This window comes from Urocitellus parryii, chromosome 7 (assembly GCF_045843805.1).
Source record: "Urocitellus parryii isolate mUroPar1 chromosome 7, mUroPar1.hap1, whole genome shotgun sequence".
NCBI lineage: Eukaryota > Metazoa > Chordata > Mammalia > Rodentia > Sciuridae > Urocitellus > Urocitellus parryii.
This window is the reverse complement of record NC_135537.1, coordinates 110,993,881-111,004,270: the sequence shown is the minus strand read 5'-3', so window position 1 is coordinate 111,004,270 and position 10,390 is coordinate 110,993,881. Positions and strand designations below refer to the sequence as shown.

The following is a 10,390-nucleotide window of genomic DNA, read 5'->3' as shown; positions in this document are numbered from 1 at the left end:
AATGCCACCTCTGCTACCTGTATTTGAAGCAGATTCCATCTTGGAACTCGGACTGAGGCTTGGAAGCCTAATAGCAAGGTACCTATAGGCTTGACACTACTGCTACCCCGAACTAGGGACATTGCTGTTTCCATCTTTGCACAATAACCAAGACTGGAAAACCACCACCAAGGTCCCCATGGACCTGGTTGCCCCAGAGGTAACATACTAGGTGTGTTAACAGTCACCATCCTGTTACAGAGGCAACACGGAGCATCAAATAGGGTCACCTCTCTCTCTTTTTTCTCCTAAGAGCCAATTTCTGTCGATTCCCCTTTCACTCATCCTATAATCTAATACCTCTATATTCTCACATCCTACCTCATAAACATAACATCCTACACCCCCTACTCTCTCTGTCTACCACTAGAAACTGTATACTCTCATGCAAACCTACTGGATATATGGTAGGACATAGCCATACTTGTCATTTCTGTATATAGCAGTAAAACTGTGTCGAAATAGAAGCTAATTGATTTATGGCTGCATATTAGTTGCATCGGGTGCTGTAAACATTGATCTCCCCGCTAAAGGTGGGTATTCCTTTGCTTTTTTTAGGAGAGGAAGAGAAAATCAGATAGAAAGGGAGCAGAGAGGAAGAGAGCAGAAAGCAGAGAGAAAGAGAGCAGGAGATGAGGTATAGACAGGAAGAAACAGGGGAGAAAAATGCCTCAAACAAACCGAGATACTATAACAACAAAATCCATTGACAATGCAGTAGATACAATGACAGAGAAGGAGTTCAGAATGTACATAATTAAAATGATCTGCAAATTTAAAAAATGACCTAAGTGAGCAAATATACGCAAAAATTTATCACTCCAACAAAGAGATAAGAGAGCAAATACAGGTTACAAAAGATTACTTCAAGAAAGAGAAATTTTGAAAAAAAAATCCTTTAAATGAAAGAAACAATAAACCAAATAAAAGTCTCAATAGAAATCATCACCAAAAACTAGATCACATGGAATACAGAAACTCAGACAATGACGATAAAATATACAATCCATAAAATAAAGTTGACCACACAGTGAGGATGGTAAGAAACCATGAACAGAGCATCCAAGAATTATGGAATGACATAAAAGACCAAATCTAAGATTTATCAGGATAAAGGAAGGCACAGAGTTTCAAACCAAAGAAATGCACAATTTCTTCAATGAAATAATATCAGAAGATTCCCCAAATATGAAGAATGAATTGGAAAATCAAATACAAGAAGATTACAGGATACCAAATGTACAAAATTACAGCTGATCTACAACAAGGCACATTATAATGAAAATGCCTAGCATATAGAATAAGGATAGAATCTTAAAGGCTTCAAGAGAGAGGAATTAGATAACATATAGGGGAGACAAATTTGTATCTTAGTGTTTTTTCAGCCCAGACCCTCAAGGCCAGGGGATCCTGGAAGAATATATACCAAGCTCTGAAAGAAAATGGATGCCAACCAAAAATCTTATATCAAGCAAAATTAAGCTTCAGATTTGATGAAAAATAAAAACCTTCTAAATAAACAAAAGTTAAAAGAATTTAAAGCAAGAAAGCCTGCACGACAGAACATTCTTCACAAAATATTTAATGAGAGGAAATAAAAAAGAACAATAAAAATTTGCAAAGGGAGGAACTACACTAAAGGAAAGTCCAATCAAAGAGAAACCAAGTCAAGTTAAAAACCAAAATTAAACAAAAATTACTGGGAATACAAAATATATTTTAACAATAATCTTGAATGTGAATGGCTTAAACTCATCAATTGAAAGACAGAAACTGGAAGATTGTATTTAAAAAAAAATAGCCAACAATATGCTGCCTTCAAGCCATTCATCTCACCAGAAAAGACATTCACAGACTGAAAGATGGGGAAAAAAATGTATCACTCACATAGACCAAGTAAACAAGCAAGGGTTTCCATCCATACATCAGATAGAGTGGACTTCAAACCAAGTTAGTGAAAATGGATAAAGAAGGACATTTAATACTACTTAAGGGAATTATATATCAACATGACATAACAGTCATAAATATCTATTCCCCAAACAATGGGGCATCTGTGTATGTCAAACAAACCTTTCTCAACTTCAAGAATGAAACAGACCACAAAACAATAATACTGGGTAACTTTAATATACCTCTCTCACCACTGGATAGACCTTTGACACAAAAACTAAACAAAGAAACTACAGAATTCAATAAAACAATCAATAATTTAGACTTAATATATAGAATATTCCATCTAACAACAAGTGAATACACTTTCTTCTCAGCAGTACACGGATCCTTCTCCAAAATAGACCATATGTTATGCCACAAAGCAAGTATTAGCAAATGAAAATGCAAAAAAAATAATAATAATAATAGAGATACTACCCTGCACTCTATCTGACCATAACAGAATAAAATTAGGTATCAATGATAAAATAAAAAATAGAAGCTACTCCAACACCTAAAGACTAAATAATACACTACTGAATAATGCATGGATAACAGAAGACATCAGGGAGGAGATAAAAAAAAATTAGACATAAATGAGAACCTGACACAACATATCAAAATCTTTGGGATACTATGAAGTCAGTGCTAAGAGGAAAGTTCATTGCATTTAGCTCATTCATTAAAAAGAAGAAAAAGTCAACAAATAAATGACCTAGAAATCAATGCCCTAGAAAAAGAAGAATAAACCAACACCAAAAGTAAAAGGAGACAGGAAATCATAACCCTGGATTTTAATCATTTTAATTAAAATAATTAATTTGATTATTAAATAATTCAATTATTTTAATTAAATATTTTAAATTAAAATCAGGGCTAAAATCAATGAAATTGAAACAAAAGAAAAAATTCAAAACACTGACAAAAAATCAGCTTGTTCTTTGAAAAAATAAATAAAATTGGCAAACCCTTTGCCACCTTAATGAAAAGATGGGGAGAGAAAACTCAAATTATTAAATTTGTGATCAGTTGAGGAACTTTGGATGAGGCAAATGGAGAGAGTGTTGGGGCAAGGAATAGGAAAGACCATTTGTATACAATGAATCAAAGAGCATTCTGCTGTCATGTATAGCTGATTAGAACAAATAAATAAATTTTTAAAAAAATTAAAAACCAATGTTTTTAGTATAATAAAAATTTTAAATGTCACTGTTTAATTAATCTATAAGAAGAATCATGCTAAGGATTTTTCTTTAATTTGCATAATGATCCCATGGATTAGATACTCATTAGTTGATTCTTCTTCTCTCCCTCCTCTTCCCTGTCTTTCTTCCTCTCTCCCTGCCTGCCTAACTGCCTTCCTTCCTCCCTTCCCTCCTTCTTGTCTTCTCTTCATTTTCTGTCCTTACACACTATCCCCTTCTCTATCTACCACATAGAGTTCTCAAAGAACATCTAACCCTTTTTATGTACAAGTTAGAACTCATTCAGTTTAGTTGTCTAACTCAATCTATGCATGCAAAAGTATATTTTAGATTGTTGTTTCCAAAAAGTGCATGTGTTAAATAGTAAATATTTCAATTTTAATTTTAGAAAACCTTTGAAAGAAAACTATATGTGTTCATAAAATTGTTATTCAGAAAACAAATTATTTCATCTTACACTGGCATAGTAGTGTATGAAAGCTCTGAATCAGCCCACACCTAGCATGATATCAATATTTATGAAACTAACAAGATAGCAAGGAGCTTCTATCTGGTGGTCTACAGTGATGAAGTGTGGTCTTTTTTCTGAATTATCAGGTAGATCATAGATACATGTATACCCTTCCAAATAACTGGAGAAAATGAAAAGCTGGGTCATGGGACTAGATGAGCAGAATTTGTAAGCCAAACATATTTCTTTAAATATTCTCTTCTTCTTCTAGATAAGATGTATGGATGCAAGGAGTGAAAAAAGAGACCCAGTCTATTCAAGTAAGCTACCAAAATTTCTAAGTAAGAATTCCATTCTTGAAGTGACATATTCAGACTTTCCTGAAAAATCAGCTCTATGAAGTAAAAACGATAATCTGGGTTTATCAACCGAGGAGACTTAATAATTTATGTACTTTCATAACAAATAAGATGTAGATATAATTCGCTGAAGCAACACTGAAAGTTGAGAAGTAAATTAAAATTCTATGTCTTTTTTATGACTTAAAGGTTTAAATGAACTATGGTTAGTGAATTTTTTTATGTTTCAACTACTTAGTCCAGTTAATATAGATTAATTCTCTCCCAATTTCTCAGTGCCCATTGTCCAAAAGTGTAGTTTTAAGTCCATTATTTTTTTCAGAGTGCAGTACCAGAATTAAAACAAAGAAGCTAGTGTTCTGAGAAGCCTCTAATATTTGGTATATAAATAAACTTTTTAAAGTACATCAATTTCCAATGTATTATGGTTAATCTTTCTTCATGGTAAGATCATGGAATCCTTCAGGGAGACTTATGCTAATTTAACAATTATTTTTCACTTATTAAAAGGAAATTAAATTCACTTCTTAAATAATTGTTTTGTTTAAAACATAGTTATGTCTGAATCAGCACACTATTCAGTTCAGAAAAGACATTAAATCTAAGGATAGGAAGGGATCTATTCTTTGGACATTTTTTCCACACACAACCTCCTTGCCTACTAGTGTTCTTTTCCTTTATATATCATTCATGGCATCTGTTCCATCTTAGCTTCCAGTTTCTACACCATTAATTTAGGGAACAAGAATTTAAGAGGCATGAATCTTCTTTTGCTGGTGCTGAGGAGGTAACTGTGACTTTTTTCCATGTAATTCTCAGATCCTCTAGAGATGTGTTGAAGTCCAGTTTTTTCATGGTGGAATCAGCCTCATTCAGTGCCCTCTGTTTCTATGGACCTACCCATGGGATGAATAGCTATTAATTCCTCCAAGGGTATAAACAGTCAATCACTTCCTTGTTGGACATTCCATTGCCTGGCCAGTCAAATGGCAGTGTTGCCTCCTACTTCATGCTTCTCTGTTAACTTTTGTGGTCTTGTATGTGAAATCATTGAGATGCTGGAATCTGTCTATTTCTAAGATTGTTAAGAGAATTGAAAGGCTTGGGTGTTACAGCCATCATGTTTCCTGGTATCACTTCCTCTTCAAGTCATGCCACTCCAGAGGGTTTTACTTTTCAGAACTTTCCATGGAACAAAGTAGAGGAGAGTGTGGCTGCTGAGTCGTTGATCAAGACCTCCAGAGACCAAGCAGGAAACAGGTCTGACTTTATTACACAGTTACCATGTATTATACTCAAGCAGTAGCTAAGCAAATTACAAGCAGCCACCATTGCAATTTCTGCTAACTGCCCTTGCAGCAACCAATGGAGGAGTGGCTGTAGAGCAGGTGCAGGGATTGCAAAACATGGCCTCATACCCAGGGCTGTGCCAATGGGGTATGCGAACTGCTGTTCACATTCCTAGCATGAGGGGAGTGGCCTGCTACTCAGATACCCATAATGTATGCCATGTATGCCATACTCCATGCACTTGTCCCCACAACCCTTGTTATAGATTAGCATTCACATATCAGAGAGAATATGCAACCTTTGGTTTGGGGGCACTGGATTATTTTATTTTGTATGATATTCTCCATTTCCATCCATTTACTGGCAAATACCATAATTCTACTATTATTATTAATGGCTGAGTAATATTCCATTGAGTAATATACCACATTTCTTCATCCATTCATCTGTTAAAGGGAAGCTAGATTGGTTCCATAGCTCAGCTATTGTGAATTGTGCTTCAATAAACATTGGTGTGGCTTTGTCACTGAATAAGCTAATTTTAAGTCCTTTATGTGTAAACAAAGGAGTGGGATAGGTGGGTCAAATGGTGGTTCCATTCCAAGTTTTCTGAGAGATCTCTATACTGCTTTCCATATTGGTTGCACCAATTTACCCTCCAACCAGCAATGTATGAGTGAACATTTTTATACACATCTTCACCAACATATATTGTTACTTGTGTTCCTGATGATTGCCATTCTGACTGAAATGAGGTAGAATATCAGTGTAGTTTTAATTTGCATTGCTTTTTAATTGCTAGAGATGTTGAACACTTTTTCATATTTTTTTGACTATTTGAAATTATTCTTCTGTGAAGTGCCTGGTCAGTTCCTTTGACCATTTATTGATTCAGTTATATGTTGTTTCGATGTTTTTTTTTTAATTCTTTGTATACCCTGGAGATTATTGCTGTGTTTGAGGTGCAGGTGGTAAAAATTTTCTCACATTTTATAAGCTTCTGTTCATGTTCTTGATTGTTTCCTCTGCTGTGAAGAAGCTTTTTAGTTTGATGCAATCCCATTTATTGATTCTTGATTTTACTTCTTGTACCTTAGGAGTCCTATTGAAGACATCTTTTCCTGAGCCAATAGAATGGAGAGTTGGGCCTACTTAGTTTTACCTCTTTGTTAATATTCCCATGCTGCTCATCATCCATTTTCTGATTTTTTTTCTAGTGTCTATTTATGTTCTCTTATACCTCACTGAGATTCATTAAGAAAAATGTTGAAAATTCTTTTTCAGGTAATTCATAGATTTCCATTTATTTAAAGTTGGTTTCTAGAGATGGAATTTATTTTTCCTTTAACTGGGTTATGTTTTCTTTTCTCATCTTAAGCTTGTTATGAGAAACAAAAGACACATGATCAGACTGTCAAAAATTAAAGACATAGTGAGAAAACTGAAAGGAGCAAGAAAAAAGCTACTCTTATACAGAGGAGTTTCCATGTAATTATCCATGGATTTCTAGATAAAACCTTCACAGATGAGAAGAAAAATGAATGGTATATTTAAATTTAAAGTGTTAAATCTAAGAAAGCTGCTAAGCAAAATGCTATATCTAGAAAACTGTATCTTAAAAGTGAAGAAAATACAAAGTCCTTCCTATATAATCAAATTTGAGAAGATTCATTATCACTAGGCTTCACTTACAGGAAGTGATAAAGGGTATGCTTCAGTTTGAATTCAGGGCAGTCAGAAAACAACAGGAAAATACTTATGCACAAATACAGAATCCTGAAATACCATAATTATGTTGCATAAATCACTTTTACTTCTGCTCTACAATATAAAATAAATAGCATAAAATAACTATCAAAATACTAATTTATAAATTCATTATATTGATAACACAATGTGAGGAAGGGCAATGTAAAGGGGTAGAGTTTTGCATGAAACTGAAGCTAAGAGCTTTTTGCTTTAAAATGACACAACCAAATTCATCAATACATAAAGAAGGGCCAAGTGGGATTTAATCCTGGAATGCAAGAATTGTTCAACATATAAAAATTGACTGATGTAATATGCAACATTACTAGGATGAGAAACAAAAAAAAACAAAAGATCATTTCAATTGATGTAAAAAAAAGCTTTTGAAAAAATTTAACATTTTCACAATATAAACATTCCAAAATTAGTAATAGATGAAAATTGTTTTCAATATTATACTAATTGGTGACAAAATTGAAAGTTTTTTTCTTTAAGACCAGAAAAAAAGCACAGACAACTTCTCTTTTGATTTCTATTCAACATACTACTGGAAATTCTAGCCAAAACAATTATATGAGAGAAAGAAAAAGGAGTCATCCAAATTGGAAAGCAGTAAGATAGATTTTCTCTGTTCACAAATTATTTTTAAAAGAATTATGAAAACTACTAAATGAATTCAGAATAATTGAAGGATACCAAATCAACCCAAATATTCATTTTTTTTCCTATAGGTTCACAATGAGCAATTCACAGAAAAGTGAGAGAACAATCTTACTTATAATAGCATTAGAAAGAATAAAATAGAAATAAGTCTTACCAAGAAATTAGAACTTATACCACAAACTACAAAACACTGCTCAAAGAAATCACAAATAAATGGAAAGGTCTGCCAATTTATAGATTGCAAAAAAAGTATTACTGCTAAAATATCCACACTACCCAAAGTGATCCACAATTTCAATGCAATCCCTATCAAAATTTCCATAGCACTCTTCCTTAGAAATAGAAAAACTCTTAAAATTCATATAAAATTTCATGGGCCCCAAATAGCCAAAATAATCTTGAGAAAGAAGAAACAAAGAGGTTTCACACTCCCTGACTTCAAACTATATTATAATATAGTAATTAAAACATTAAGGTACTTCAATGAAGAGAGATATATGAAACAATGAAGTATAAAGGAGAGTCCAGAAATAAAACTCCATAAATAAAGTCAACTAACTGGTGTTTGACAAGAGTGCCAAAGTTATGCAATGGTAAATGAATAGTTTCTTGCACAAATCAGGAAAACTGGATATCCACATATAAAAGAATAAAGTTGAACAAATTATAAAAATTTACTCGAAATTTGTTAGATAATAACACATGACCTGAAAGTATAAAACCTCTAGGCGGGGAGGGAAAACTTAGGGGAAAACGATTACATTGGAGTTTGTGATGTTATCTTAGATATGTCAGCAAAAACGCAAAACAAAGGGGGGGATAGAAATGTGTGATCACATTAAATTTAAAGACTTCTACAAAAACTAAACAATCAACAGCCTGAAAAAGTAACTTATGAAATATTGAAAAGTACTTGAGAAATATATATTTGATAAAGGTTTGATGTCTAGAATATAATACACCTACAACTCAATGTCAGCAACGTTAAATAATTTGATTAAAAATGGGAAAATGACTAAAATAGACATTTCTGCAAAAAATAAATACAAATAGCCAATAAGTATAAAAAGACGATTTGCATTGCTAATCATTACGGAAAATGAAACCAGAAACCACAATGAGATATCACCTCATAACAATTAGAATGGCAACTATCAAATAAATATGTAAATAAGGCACACAAAATAATGTGAATTGACAAAGATGTGGAGAAATGAACCCTTGTGAATTACTGTTAAAAATTTTAAATGGCTGAGGCTGTAGCTCAGTGACAGAGCACTGGCCCAGCATGCTTAAGGCACTGGGTTTGATCCTCAGCACCACATAAAAATAAATGAATAAAATAAAGGCATACTGTCACAACTACAAAAAAGAAATTTAAATAAATATGTAAAATGGTGCAGCACTTTTAAAAACAATATGGAATTTCTCCCATTCCAACAGACCCCCTAAAAAGTAAGATAGAATTACAATACTATTCAGCAATCTCAGTTCTGACCATGTATCTAAAAGAAATGAAACTTGGGCTCCAAAGATATATTCCCTCTGCATGTTCTTTGCAGCTATATTCACATTAGCTAACAGGGGGAAGTTCTTCAAATGTTTAACAATGGATAAATGGGTTTTTAAAAAGTGGTATATACACAAAATGGAATATTATTCATCCTTAAGAAGGGGAAATCCTGTGATATACTGAAAATATTGATATATCTTACTTTCCTTTTAACTAGTTTAAAAGTATTTAAAAGTATTTTCTAATTTATTTTGATATAACTTTTCTATTTTTGTGCTATTTACATGTGTGCTACTTAATTTCCCAAAATTTAGGATTTTTCCATATATTTTGTTATTTATTTCAGTTTAAATTTTTGTGGTTGACATACAAACTTTGTGTGATTTTAATCATTTTATGTTTGTTCATACTTATAGGTGTAGAACCTGATCTGCCTTGATGTGTTCTGTGCACAGTTAAAATAATGTAGAGGAAGAATGTTTCCAGACTTTAGCACCTACCTTGTACAACATACTTGGTGCTATGGGGATTAAGAAGTGAAACTGGGTTTACCATGAAGGAGCTTGACTGGCTTTGAAGAGAAAGGATCCAAACATAAGGAATTCTACACCAGAATTGCAAATTCACCAATGGACCTGGTTGGTTTTGGTTATGCAGCCCTTGTGACATTTGGATACATTTTAGAACATAAGCAGAGAAGTAGTGTTCCGTCTTTGATTGTTGGTCATTGTTGAATTTTTGGCAGGCTATGCAGCTTACCATGTCTCCATGGACAAATGAAATGTTAAACTATTGCTACTTACAGCTTTCCTCATGGCTACCATAATGGGTGTGAGATTTAAACTTTCAAAAAAATATGCCTCTGGGGCTGTTTGCAGGTTTAAGCCTCAGGATGATCCTGATACTTACTTGTCTTACTGTTGCTGTGAACTTCCAGAAGGGCTGAAAACTCATTTCCTGTCATTCCACTCTAACAGGCAGAATATATTCTTTGTATTTAAAAGATACATTTCAGTATAGAATGTCAATTCTCTTATGTTATGTCAGAAACAAAAGTAACACTTTCTCCTCTAGTATGAACAATAATTTGTGGTAGTTTTTTTTTACTTAACTGCAAAAACTTGAACTGTTTCTAATTGTCAAGTACTATTTTCATTAAAGGTGTTTAATGAATCCCAATATACTC

General features: G+C 33.1%; 1 pseudogene; it reads left to right on the top strand.

Moving 5' to 3' along the window:
- Positions 1-9,833: 9,833 nt before the first annotated feature.
- Positions 9,834-10,150, top strand: LOC144256103 (transmembrane protein 14A pseudogene; annotated as a pseudogene).
- Positions 10,151-10,390: the final 240 nt, after the last annotated feature.